The sequence below is a fragment of the Schistocerca nitens genome, chromosome 6, assembly GCF_023898315.1.
Source record: "Schistocerca nitens isolate TAMUIC-IGC-003100 chromosome 6, iqSchNite1.1, whole genome shotgun sequence".
Lineage (NCBI taxonomy): Eukaryota > Metazoa > Arthropoda > Insecta > Orthoptera > Acrididae > Schistocerca > Schistocerca nitens.
The window spans coordinates 171,213,455-171,227,418 of record NC_064619.1 but is presented as its reverse complement, the minus strand read 5'-3'; the positions used below and the strand labels follow the sequence as shown (position 1 = coordinate 171,227,418).

The 13,964-nt window shown below is 45.1% G+C and overlaps 1 protein-coding gene and 1 pseudogene across 1 annotated transcript in view; one reads left to right on the top strand and one right to left on the bottom strand.

The window, feature by feature from the left end:
- The window catches only part of LOC126262531 (cartilage oligomeric matrix protein), a 472,157-nt gene that overhangs the window by 369,435 nt on the left and 88,758 nt on the right, over positions 1–13,964 (bottom strand). The gene's annotated exons all lie outside the window — the stretch shown is intronic.
- LOC126263758 (5S ribosomal RNA) lies at positions 58–175 on the top strand (annotated as a pseudogene).

The window sequence follows — 13,964 nt, the reverse complement described above, 5'->3', positions numbered from 1 at the left end:
ACATGGGAAAATAATCACATCGGAACAAAAATTTAGTCACCCTAAGCAGGCATTATAGCCAACGGCCTTGCCGCAGTGATAACACCGGTTCCCGTCAGATCACCGAAGTTAAGCGCTGTCGGGCTGGGCTAGCACTTGGATGGGTGACCATCCGGTCTGTCCAGCGCTGTTGGCAAGCGGGGTGCATTCAGCTCTTATGCGGTAAACTGAGGGGCTACTAGATTGAGAAGTAGCGGCTCCGGTCTCGGAAACTGACATACGGCTGGGAGAACGGTGTGCTGACCACATGCCCCTCCATATCCGCATCCAGTGACGCCTGTCGGCCGAGGATGACACGGCGGCCGGTCGATACCGTTGGGCCTTCATGGCCTGTTCAGACGGAGTTTAGTTTAGTTTAAGCAGACATTATGCTAATACAGTGTAACACCGGCTCTAGCCTTCATAAGAGCCACAATTCGGCTAGAGAAGGAGCCAGTAAGGTTCTTCAGGTATGCTATCTCCAGATTAAGCCACTCCTTCATTATTAGATCCCGAAGAATTACGAATATGGAGGAGATTTTGATCTCTACGTTTCACACAATTTTCCAAATTGTCCCAGACGCTGTCTTTTGGGAAAGGGGGGGGGGGTCCGGGGGTGCGGGCATCAGTCATCAGTCTTCTGATCGGTGCGATACAGCCAGTCACGAATTCATCTCTCGTTGGATATATTCCATGCTCTGTCTTCTCTTACTTTTTTATTCTCTAAAACTCCTTCAAGTTTCATGAAAGTTGTTCCTTCGTGTTTTAAGACACGTCCTATAACCCTATCCCTTCTTCTTGTCAATGTTTCCCACATGTACCCCCCTCGACGATTCTGCGGAGAACCTCATCATTTCTTACTTTATCAGTACACCTAATTTTCAACATTCTTCTACAGCATGACATCTCAAACGCCCCGATTCTCTTCTTTTGTGGTTTTTCCCAAGGCCATGTTCCACTATCACACAAATCTGTGCTCCAAAAGTACTATCTTCCTATAATTAATGCCGATGTTCGATACAAGTAAACAGACGTTTTCGACGAAGATTTCCCTGTCTTCATGTTCCAATTTGCTTTTTATTTCCTCCTTACTTCGTCTGTCGTGTGTTATTTTGCTACCCAAGTAGCAGATCTTCTTCACTTCTTTTATTTCGTGATCAACAATTTTGATGTTAATTTTGTCGCTAATCTCATATCTGGCGTTTTTCGTTGCGACGGGATCTTCTCATGAAATTTCAATCACCAGTTTTCGCCTCCGATTGCGAAAACATTCTGTTGGCACCCACCTACAAAGGGAGAAATGAACATCACGATAAAATAAGAGAAATCAGGGCTCGCATAGAAAAATTTAAGTGCTCGTTTTTCCCGCGTGCCGTTCGAGAGTGGAACGGTAGAGAGACAGCTTGAAGGTGGTTCATTGAACCCTCTGCCAGGCACTTTATTGTGAATAGCAGAGTAATCACGTAGATGTAGATGTAGGTGATACTCCTCATTACTTTCTTCTTCAGTTTGGTCTTTATCCATATTCTGGAATCATTAGACTTATCATTCCATTGAATTAGTCCTGCAAGTCTTCCTCACTTTCAGTGGGAGGATAGCAGTGTCATCAGCGTTTTTTATCACTGATATCATTTCATCCTAAAATTTAGCACCATTCCTGAACTTTCCTTTTATTTCCTTCATTGCTTGTTCGATGGGTAGATCGAGCAATAGGGGTGAAAGACAACGTCCATATCTTATACCCTTACCAATCCGAGCACTTCGTTCTTGGTCTTCCATTCTTATTGTTTCGTGTTGGTTCTTGTACACATTGTATAGCACCGGTCTATTCCTATAGCATAACTCTATTTTCCTCAGAATTTCGAACATCTTACATTGTCGAACGCTTTTTCCAGGTCGACAGATCCTATGAACGTGTCTTGATTTTTCTGAAGTCTTCCTTCTATTATCAACCGCAACGTCAGAACTGCCTCTCTGGTGTCTTACCCATTTCTGAAGCCAAACTGATTGTCATGTAATAGATGTTGTCAGCAACTTGGACGCATGAGATGTTACATTGACCACACGATAATGATCACAGTTTCTACTTTTTCTGTCATATTAAGATCGGACGATTTAATTTGCCAGTTGAGTTGCAGCAGGATGCCTGAATGTTGGTCAAACCAGCATTGTTTGTATGCATCTCTGTCAACATGGCTGTTGTCGTACTGGATGACGAGAGTGTCTACAGCATACACTTCATGAAGAAATAAAGAAAGGATAACACTCTATCACCTTGAGTGTTGAGATAAACATCATGCTAGTAGTGTAACATAGTGTTGTTAACTGCATGTCCATAGGGCATAGTAAGACGTCTATGAATGTGCCTAAAAGAAAGGCGAAAAATATTTGGTAAAATTTAACTGACCTAATAACTCCGCAGCTAACAGAAATAAGCGAAGCTCTATCTCCAACTACTGGAAGCTAGTGCAAAACGTGCAGAAGTGAGGACGCGTCGCCGGCGGAAGATGGTTTCGGAAGCGGCCGCTGCATCCGCCTATTATTAGACCGCCGTCAAGTGGTCCACGACCGCAGCGTCACGCGAGCAAACAGGTTTCCAGTTGCGGATGGACCGCCGCAAGCGACAGAGGAGAATTCCGCAACGGCGGATATCACTGGTGAACCGCGCGTCCGCTGTCGCCACTTTAACGATTAAGAGACACACAAACGTCTTTCCGAGAAGTGAGCCGGCCGCTGGTGGCCGAGCGGTTCTGGCGCTACAGTCTGGAACCGCGCGACCGCTACGGTCGCAGGTTCGAATCCTGCCTCGGGCATGGATGTGTGTGTTGTCCTTAGGTTAGTTAGGTTTAAGTGGTTCTAAGTTCTAGGGGACTTATGACCTCAGCAGTTGAGTCCCATAGTGCTCAGAGCCATTTGAACCATTTAGGAGCCATGTGAAAAAGTCTCACTCGCTCGAATAAAGAAAGCTAAATTGTTCTTAATAGTTGCCGTTCTCGTCAGAAGCAGTTGTTGTTTGTTCGAGAATCACTGTTCTGTTTACTGCGACGTTTCATCCAATTGTGTCTCATATTTTCCCATTTTTCGTTATGTCTTTTGATGAAAATTCTTTGTTGAAAAGACCTTCGACGGCTCTTGAACACAGTGCATCATCCTGTTTTAGACATCAGAAATGAGCTCCAAACTCGCCAGCGGGTCTTGTGACGTCATCTCCGATTTCGCCGTCTCCGTCTGCCCCTAGACCCGACTCTCGAGTCCCCGCCGCAGCTCAATCGTCACCAGGGTCTGTTGTCGAGTACAAGTGGACTCGACTCGCTCAGGAAGGAGAGCGAGTACACAGGTTCCCAAGTTAACCGCGAACTCGCGGCATTCCCGCTACATACGCTACCATTTTGAAAGATATTTCCGCAATTACTAAGTGTTTATTTCGCACAGTCATGATTTCGGCTTCATAGGCATATCAAGTGCAAGTGGAAATGGCGAAAATGTCAGCTTGCCTAAGTGACAGAAGTAAGTTATATACCAGTGTAACGACTGGTAGGTTCGCAGTGAATATTATTCCGTTTATCCATACATTTATAGCAGGCCGCTGTGATCGAGCGGTTCTAGGCGCTTCAGTCCGGAACCGCGCTGCTGCTGCTACGGTCGCAGGTTCGAAAAAATCAAATGGCTCTGAGCACTATGGGACTTAACATCTATGGTCATCAGTCCCCTAGAACTTAGAACTACTTAAACCTACCTAACCTAAGGACAGTACACAACACCCAGCCATCACGAGGCAGAGAAAAATCCCTGACCCCGCCGGGAATCGAACCCGGGAACCCGGGCGTGGGAAGCGAGAACGCTACCGCACGACCACGAGATGCGGGCTCGCAGGTTCGAATCCTGCCTCGGGCATGGATGTGTGTGATGTCCTTAGGTTAGTTAGGTTTAAGTAGTTCTAAGTCTAGGGGACTGATGACCTCAGATGTTAAGTCCCATAGTGCTTAGAGCCATTTGAACCACACATTTATACAGACAAAACTTTTTCGAAGACTGTTATAAATTTATTTTAATATTTAATATCTATTCAAAGAATGTTCAACAATTTCGTTGACGTATACACCATTTCCGAGGCGCTACCGAGTGTGTATCGACAGTACCAGAAAACATGACGTGAAGATGAACTGCAATCTCTAAATGATAATTAATTACTAAAATAAATAAGAGAAATGAATGATAGGCTACACATGTCACCGTTAGACCACAAACGCAAGTTGCCTTGGCCAAATGAATACAGAAATAGCGCGCTTTTCTATCGCGGAGATGCAACAGTGACGCCGCTAGGTGCCCAGTTTTCGTTTGACACAGCACAAACGTTTTCTCATAGTGGAGGTGGAATAAATAAGGCTGCAGCCACTTTATTTGCATCGGAGAAAAATTGTGTGTTTTTTGTCTGAAACGTGGACTCTAGTGTGTAACTTATTCCACATATCGCTCCTCCTCTAATGGAACACGTCTGCAATTCTATACTTTGCACCACTTAATTTTCGTCTTCCATCCACAGACAGGCAAAACACAGCTTTGTTAAAGGCCATCAGATTCCAACAATCGGTCATTTCGCCTTGTCGGTGCAACTTAACACCAGCGAGAGCGGACACTCATCTTTTGTACTAACAATAAGTCGCGACTAACTTAACAGTTCTTCGTGCTTCAGTAAGAGAGAACGAGCCTGTGAGTACTCGTAAGAAGCGACGGCAGCGCCACAGTCCTCAGACCCGTCATACTCGAGGAAGTACAGCCGGAACGAAGGAAGCCTGTTTGCACTGACTAACAGCAGCGCCTTGATTTGTGAAGTGTGCAACCCAAACATTAGACTCGAGTTCGCAACGTTTCTGATTTCTGCCCTATTCCCGCCTCCATAGTGGAAATCCGGTTTAGCATCTGACAGCAAGATTGCTAATTTTGCCGCGACCACTCGTGGATTGACTACCAGGCTATAAACCTACCGGAACGGCAGAAAAATTCTTGTCATGGCAAATACCCTTCCGGTCGACTGGCGCGTGTTATATTGTTAAGTCCATGCTGCTTCACTCTGGTTGGTACTCGAGTGGAAGAGAGAAAGAGTTCATGATGTATGAATTACGAGTCCGGATGATAAGAGGATACTGGCAGTGTCTTTTTCGAAGGAACCTTCAAGATGTTGTCTTACCCGATGTAGGGAAACCATCTAAATCTGGTGAATCTTGATAGCAGTACAGCCGTACAAGGATTTCAGCCGCTGACATCCCAAATATCGCCACTGTATCTTGCTCGGTTGTTTGTACTTAACAGCCGGCTTAGACAATCCAGTATCTTCGAGTCGAAATGTGTGATGATTCTGTCATGATAAAGTTCAGTTACTAATGGTAAAATTTATTATTTGTTTCAGAATTGTGTCATTTCTTACGCATTCTACACGCGTACTTACCTCAGCTAAGATATTCATTTCAATTGATTTAATTCTACTTTTCTCCTTTTATCCTAGAATCACTGCCATGTGAAAGCACGTGTGTGTCCATCATTTTACAAATTTCGTATGGTTTTACTGTTTTTAAAGGTTTTTATTATTTTCCTATTCTTGCAACATTTAGTAGAAAAACACAAAAAAAAGCAGTGGCAACTTGGCAAACTTACGAACTGACATGTGTCTTGCACTATGGGGTATCTACTTAAAGCAGGAAACAGGAAAATGTTTTATGTTTTGTCGACACTACAGCCGTCACATTTTGTGAAAAGGATGTAATTATTACTCCATCTTGCTGTACAATATTGTCTTTATTCTATTTGCTTCGTCAAGTTAGCTATTTCAACTAAAACCTAGATTGGAGTTAGCTTTGCACACTGTTTAGGATACTTGTAAGATGCGAAGCACAGTCGATATTGACCAGCCGAGGTGGAACAGTGGTTATGATCTCACATGAAGTCATTTGGTTTGCTTCTGCAGGATCTTGGTTGGTTGTGTTGGGGAAGGAGACCAGACAGCGAGGTCATCGGTCTCATCGGATTAGGGAAGGACAGGGAAGGAAGTCGGCCGTGCCCTTTGAAAGGAACCATCCCGGCATTTGCCTGGAGCGATTTAGGGAAATCACGGAAAACCTAAATCAGGATGGCCGGACGCGGGATTGAACCGTCGTCCTCCCGAATGCGAGTCCAGTGTCTAACCACTGCGCCACCTCGCTCGGTCTGCAGGATCTGATGAGGTACGTCTCTACTGCACGCGCTCTGGTCAGCTCCTCACTGCAGTGATATGGGGAAAGGATAAGGACTGAACCAGATGGTTCTGAATTAATACAGACCGTATTTTTATGATATGCCCAATTACACTCCTGATGCCATGCAGTGCTGCGATAAGTATTTCCTCTAAAACTGTCCTTGCAGATTTACACTACTGGCCATTAAAAGTGCTACACCAAGAAGAAATGCAGATGATAAACGGATATTCATTGGACAAATATATTATACTACAACTGACATGTGATTACATTTTCACGCAATTTGGGTGCATAGATCCTGTGAAATCAGTACCGGAACAACCACCTCTGGCCGTAATAACGGCCTTGATACGCCTTGGCATTGAGTCATACAGAGCTTGGATAGCGTGTACAGGTACAGCTGCCCATGCAGCTTCAACACGATACCACATTTCATCAAGAGTAGTGACTGGCGTAATGTGACGACCCAGTTGCTCGGCCACCGTTGACCAGACGTTTTCAATTGGTGAGAGATCTGGAGAATGTGCTGGCCAGGGCAGCAGTCGAACATTTTCTGTATCCAGAAAGGCCCGTACAGTACCTGCAACATACGGTCGTGCATTATCCTGCTGAAATGTAGGGTTTCGCATGGATCGAATGAAGGGTAGAGCCACGGGTCGTAACACATCTGAAATGTAACATCCACTGTTGAAAGTGCCGTCAATGCGAACAAGATGTGACCAAGACGTGTAACCAGTGGCACCCCATATCATCACGCAGAGTGATACGCCAGTATGGCGATGACGAATACACGCTTCCAATGTGAGTTCACCGCGATGTCGACAAACACGGATGCGACCATCATGATGCTGTAAACAGAACCTGGATTCATCCGAAAAAATGACGTTTTGCTATTCGTGCGCCCAGGTTCGTCGTTGAGTACACCATCGCAGGCGCTCCTGTCTGTGATGCAGCGTCAATGGTAACCGCAGCCATGGTCTCCGAGCTGATAGTCCATGCTGCTGCAAACGTCGTCAAACTGTTCGTGCAGATGGTTGTTGTCTTGTAAACGTCCCCATCTGTTGACTCAGGGATCGAGACGTGGCTGCACGACCCGTTACAGCCATGCGGATACGATGCCTGTCATCTCGACTGCTAGTGATACGAGGCCGTTGGGATCCAGCACGACGTTCCGTATTACCCTCCTGAACCCACCGATTCCATATTCTGCTAACAGTCATTGGATCTCGACCAACGCGAGCAGTCATGTCGCGATACGATAAACCGCAATCGCGATAGGCTACAATCCGACCTTTATAAAGTCGGAAACGTGATGGTACGCATTTCTCCTCCTTACACGAGACATCACAACAACGTTTCACCAGGCAACGCCGGTCAACTGCTGTTTGTGTATGAGAAATCGGTTGGAAACTTTCCTCATGCCAGCACTTTGTAGGTGTCGCCACCGGCGCCAACCTTGTGCGAATGCTCTGTAAAGCTAATCATTTGCATATCACAGCATCTTCTTCCTGTCGGTTAAATTTCGCGTGTGTAGCACGTCACCTTCGTGGTGTAGCAATTTTAATGGCCAGTAATGTAAATAGTAGTATTCTACGCGGGACGCATTACTGACATATGTAAATCGATGATGGTTCTTCATTTTCTAATATCTTCGCTTCTTGGAGCCAAAGAAGAGAAATATAGCTTTAAACTGAAAGAAGGTAGTTGTATGGTGATTTAACTATACTATCCACCAGTCTTATAATATAAGATTTTGCGGCAGACAAGATAAGCCGTAAAGTACAGAAAAGAAGCATATGATTTTTGGATGATATTGGTTTAATCTCCAAGTTCTTGAAGGACTTGAATAGATATTTCGTAAATACTATGCTCTGTTTAAAATAACGCTAGAATGGTTTGACTTTTCGTTATGGAGGAGGAAGATATTTTCACATCGTGTGCTGAGTTTCATTCTAGCCAGTTTGTTTTCCACGTGGAATCAACATGGGTTGGAGTAAACACTTACGAAAGCATTCTATCACAGTTTGTACTGTTAAGATCTCTTCACATAACTCCCCGCATTTTCTTTGTGTGACCAAGGCCATTTCATTATTTTACACGAAATTTCTAGACGTCAGTTGTGGCCTAAAGACTAAAAAGTTCTGGTTCCGGACAGGTCTGCAGCTTGACTCCTTACGGCATGTTATGGAGGCTGCTTCGTATAGCTCTATCGTTTTTCAGGTTTTCTGTTCGATCCGTAATAGAGGTGGGAGAGAAAACCATCGATTATCTTACATATGAAATCGAAGTCCTCGGATATTAATATAATGATCATTTTGCGAAATAAATGTAAGAGGAAATAATAATGTATGTTTTCGGAATATCTCCGTGAGGCTCAACGCCTCTCCTGTAGTGTCTGACACTGGGATTGGCTGAGAATTTCCGTGAATGTCTCGCGCTTACCACTCGTAGAAGAAGTCCCACCAGAACGCTCTGGTCTTCTTTTCATTTAGCCTACACTGTAAGGGTCTCAGGCTGAAGAGGAATATTTAGTTCTGCCTTGATCTATATTGGCAGACGGACGACACTGTCCACAACCAGTCACAGTATTCTACTACTAAGCATATTACTTATTAGTGGAACAGCTCTTCTTTTTTTCCAAAGGATTTGTCTTATATGTGAAAAATGTTTCCACTGTGTATTGCGCCATTAGTTACCGGAAGTTTTATGAATACCCTATGGTTCGAGGTTTGCTTGAATCTCAGCTTTAATACAAACACTAAGAAACAAGATTCTATCGCGTATTTACGTTGTAGTTGAAAGCCCGCGTACTCAGTGGAAATCATCTCGACCAATTTTCGAAAAACATCTGTTCACTGACTTTTAACTCGAAAACAACATATCAACTGGTCTGAAGAGTTTTGCGATATCAGCAGACTTGCCTGGTTTTATTACGGCTTTTATCATGGAGCCTCACCACGCTTTGGGCTCTGTAAGGTAATTATTTCTTCGCATCTGAATAAATGAGAGCATCCACTTTTATTTACTCAAACTTTGGGATTCTTAAGCCCTCAATTTGGGCTTACTGCGGGTTCTTACCGTTGTATCGACAACCTGCTCCTGCTGAAGGCTAGTATTTAACAGGATACAGTGCTCCTTCATGGAAAGGGAACCAGGGGAGTTGGGGATGCGGATGATAGTGGGGGGTGGGAGCTGGGGTCGTAGACGAGAGAACGCTTTTCTCATTCAAAAAGATAGCAGCAATAATAGTGGCAGTAGTTGTATAAGTAGTAATTTTGGTACTTGTATGTTAATGGTGGAGGGGTAATAGCGTTTGCAACAGTAGGAATGTATTGACTGTACTGCTTGTTGTAGATGGTAATAACAATTTCTTGAAAGTACAATAATATTTGATGAAAAATTTTCAGTCTACAAGTGCAAAAACATTAGTACAATATTACGAAATGATATTGTCCATTGTGGTTACCTAGGTAGGAATAACTAAAGAAATTAAAACAGAATAGCACAACTCAAACACAGAAATCTGTAACGCAGTATCTATACTCTCCGTTCTATAGTGCGTAAAATGTTTCTGTTTAGATCTGAATGAACAGTTTGTTCCATGTACTAGGTTTCATCTACACTGAATAGACTGGAAAGTACACCCCCTGTTACCTCACTGTGCTGCTCCACGGGAATTAATTGGTGGCGTCACATTCGGCGACGTATTAGAATATTTTCTGCAGGACTGAACACTGTCGAAATAGCGGAATGCTTCCGTGACTGAGGTGCTCTGCACTGGCGTACGAGGAGGGACCCAAAAGTAATGACAATCCCTCTCCTTTCCGTGGAAAGACCGTTCTTTTGCTAGGTGCGTGTATTGCATACTGTTTTGAATCAGGTGACCACCCGTCAGCAATGGAGAAGCATATGATATATCGGAGTGCTTGCTTCCGTTGGTGCTGTTTCACGTGTTCGTCGTGTTTCCAGTTAAGTCGCTGTATCTGTCGCTCCACTTCGGTAGCAGTACGAGGGGGAATGATCGATCCAGGAAAAGTGGAAGACTGCTTCGTCTTCACGACCAAAGAAAGGAACACAAATGAGAACAAACGAGAAAACAATTATGTTTTTTTTTTCGACTTGAAGAGGAATCTCCTTCTCCAAGGTACCATTGTTAACCAGAATTACTACCTTTGAGAACTAAAACGGTTGTATGGGACATTCCGAAAAATGGTTCAAATGGTTCTAAGCACTATAGGACTTAACATCTGAGGTAATCAGTCCCCTAAACCTAACTAACCTAAGGTCATCACACACATCTATGCCCGAAGCAGGATTCGAACCTGCGACCGTAGCAGCAGCGTGGTTCCGGAATGAAGCGCCTAGAACCGCTCGGCCACAGCGGCCGGCTGGGTATTCCGAAGGAACAAATAACATTGTAGCTAACAAACCATTACTTTCTCAACCTCGACAAGACGTACGGTCACACCTCGAGTGTCAGTCAGTTTTTCACCAGAAACAAAATAACTACATTTTTGAATCCACCTTACTCATCTATTTATCCAACCGAGCGGGATAGGCGCGCGCTCAAAGGGCGTCTTGCCACGGTTCGCGCGGCTCTCTCCGTCGGAGGTTTGATCCTCCCTCCGGCAAAGGTGTGTGTGTGTTTTCCTTAGCGTAAGATAGTTCAAGTTAGATTAAACAGGGTGTAAGCCTAGGAACCGACGACCTCACCAATTTGGTCCCATAGGAACTTACCACCACCACCGTCACCATCTATTTAGCCACCTATCATCTTTTCCGCTTGCCTACGATGAAAAGGCATACAAGACAGTAACATTTACAGGAAATGGAATACGAAAACAAAAGTCTACGAAAACTTTAACTCCAACCTAAACGACTTACCTTCACAGATGACGATTTGTCAACTCACTGAAAATAGGGATAGAGGAAACATATAGAAAGACACGTCATTAACGATAGTTTGCTTCATTTTCTTGTGATTTTGTCCCTCATCGGCGCAGGGTCGGTATGCTTGTATACAGATTTGGCATGGCTAGTTTAAGGAGAGGCCGGATCCCGTCACCAACCCTTTAACTCCAAACCCCCCCCCCCCCCCACGGAATATGTGTACCCCACCTGTGTGAGTGTAGAGTAATCATGTGGAAGTGAGCGAAAATTTTCTGAATGTTTTCCAATCGTGTACGTCTGGCAGGACGTGAGTACCAGCCCGGCAGTCACCTTGTGAGATGCAGGAAACAGCCTAAGGAACACCATCCAGGCTGGCGAGCACACCGATCTTCGTGGTTAATTTGGATTTGGTGGCGGATACGGTCCGGGACCGGCGCATATCCCCGGCCTGCGAATAGCGCTTTAGCAAGCACGGCTGTCCCCGCGGGTGTTGTTACCGTTCCTCTGTCCAGAGGAAAGGACTTCTCGTCACATTTGGAGCCCCCTCGAACAACGTTATACGTACAATTGTGCTAAGAAACAAAGCAGGTCTTATTAAAAGAAAAATGCCAATAAACTACCCAGTCTAAACTGTCCAACTGTTGGTGAGGTGTTCCGCTGTTGGTAAGAGCAGAACGTAACGATAGAGCCGTTTATGTCCTGTCAAGAGTTAAGTGTGAGCACGTGATAGGCGGGAGCTGCGAAGCCACAACTAGCGGATGGTCCGGGAGGACGCGGGGTGTCGAAACCCGACCAGGGGTCACTTCGACAGATGGCCGCTGCTCCCTGCTGGCGTCACTCGTCTTCCGGCTAACGTGCGTCTGCAGCTGAGCACTTGTTGCCGGCATGCAGCCGCCGCGGGGCATTCGGTAAACACTTTGTTTTCCGCGCGGTAATCGAATGATATCATTCTGGCCGCGCCTCGCTGACATTTCCTAATTCAGACTTACGACGAAAGAGACAAAAAAGGCGGTAATCCATTGACGCAAACGACTTGTCTACATATACACGGCACACGACTCCCATCATGAGAACTGGCGTACACTCCCAACTCCTCTTCGGAAGGAGCCTGGGTTCGCATCCCTGTCCAGATAGCCAGTAGTTTACTTCAACCATTTGAGGCAGAGGTAATGACGCTTCCTGAAACTAGCTATGACTCTATCCTTTCCACATTCTCGATCAAATGAGGTAAGATCAACATAGACACAGACGAGTTCAGGCGCTTTTCCTTTCTACATAAAGTCACGGTTTGCTGTACTATATTGAAGGGAAAGTCATACAGTAGGACCACGAAGTCATACTAAAACGTAGTACTGAATTAGATATGTACTCTGGAGAAAAAAAATGGTTCAGATGGCTTTGAGCACGATGGAATTTAACTTCTAAGGTCATCAGTCCCCTAGAACTTAGAACTACTTAAACCTAACTAGGCTAAGGACATCACACACATCCATGCCCGAGGCACGATTCGATCCTGCGACCGTAGCGGTCGCACGGTTCCAGACTGTAGCGCTTAGAACCGCTCGGCCACCCCGGCCGGCGCTCTGGAGCAAGTGAATCTATATAGTAGCCCAAAACACTCATTTCGTCCAGGTGAAGGGGAAAATGGTTGTGACATGAACACAACAAGTCTAAAGCACTGGGAAGCCATCCTCATCCGTGACCCCTCAACTGCTGACCACAGATATGTAGACGGTGTAGTATTTCGGTTCCATAATGGATGCGAGGAACTGCAGTTGTCTTCAAGAGACATAAATAAATTACAGAAATTAAAACGAAAATGTAAAGTATAAAAACGTATCTTCGTGTCAAATAATTAATTAATTTTTGGAGTGCCAAGCTCTAATTAGCCAATTAAATGTAATAACTGAAAATTACCGGAACAGCTAGTCACTTCAGTGCGCTGTTCACTATGTTTACATTCGTCCCATTAAGTGTGACATCGATGGCGAATTGATTTAACTCAACAGTTATGCTGCAAAATTGTGCGGGAAAGTAGCTACGAAAATCTGAATGCGATACAAAGGGCGTCAGTTGTGGTCATTAGGCGTAGAGATACAGTGTTTCCCGACAGCCCGGCGCCAGGAATGTAACACTCAAACGTGTCCGCTGCTTCCGGCACTATGTAGTCGCGCCGTGGCAACTGTGGGAGATGCTTGGCCTTTGCTTGTGCAAGGCAACAGTCGGGTGTGGTTCCTTCAGTTCACTCCCGCTTGAGATGATATCCTGAATCAGATGCGGGGAGGGGAAGAGATCTGCTGTATGGACAAATTTGAGCGACAGATCTGCTCAATGGAAAAATTTCAACGACGAAGCTGCGAATCCGCCAGTGACCTGTTGTTAAAAGAGAAGTTACTCGATCGCTCTCAGCCCATCTCGATCGACCCTTTGAAAATCTCAGTAAAGAGTGACTCTATAACTATCCGAAGTACAGCATACGATCTACTCGTAGAAAATAAGTCCGAATTGCTTGTGCAAGGGACACATGCTATTTACTGCCGTAGGAGGGGGAATAACTTTGCAGTACATCAATACCTTACGGAAGGTTCCACCACCAGCTCTCCATCTACTCCCGTGTTGCCGCAAGTTGGATCAAAAGTGTGCACATCTCGCTCAAAGGCGTCCCAGATGTACTCAGCAGGACTGAAATCAGACGGTCCGTGGGATGTTCGTCTGAGACAGTTCGGAAGTGACCTAGCGATGAATTGCGTTGCAGAAGTCAGGTCACCTGTGCGGTGCTGTACGTGAACAAACCGATGCACGTGGTTGAACAGTAGACTCCTGTAT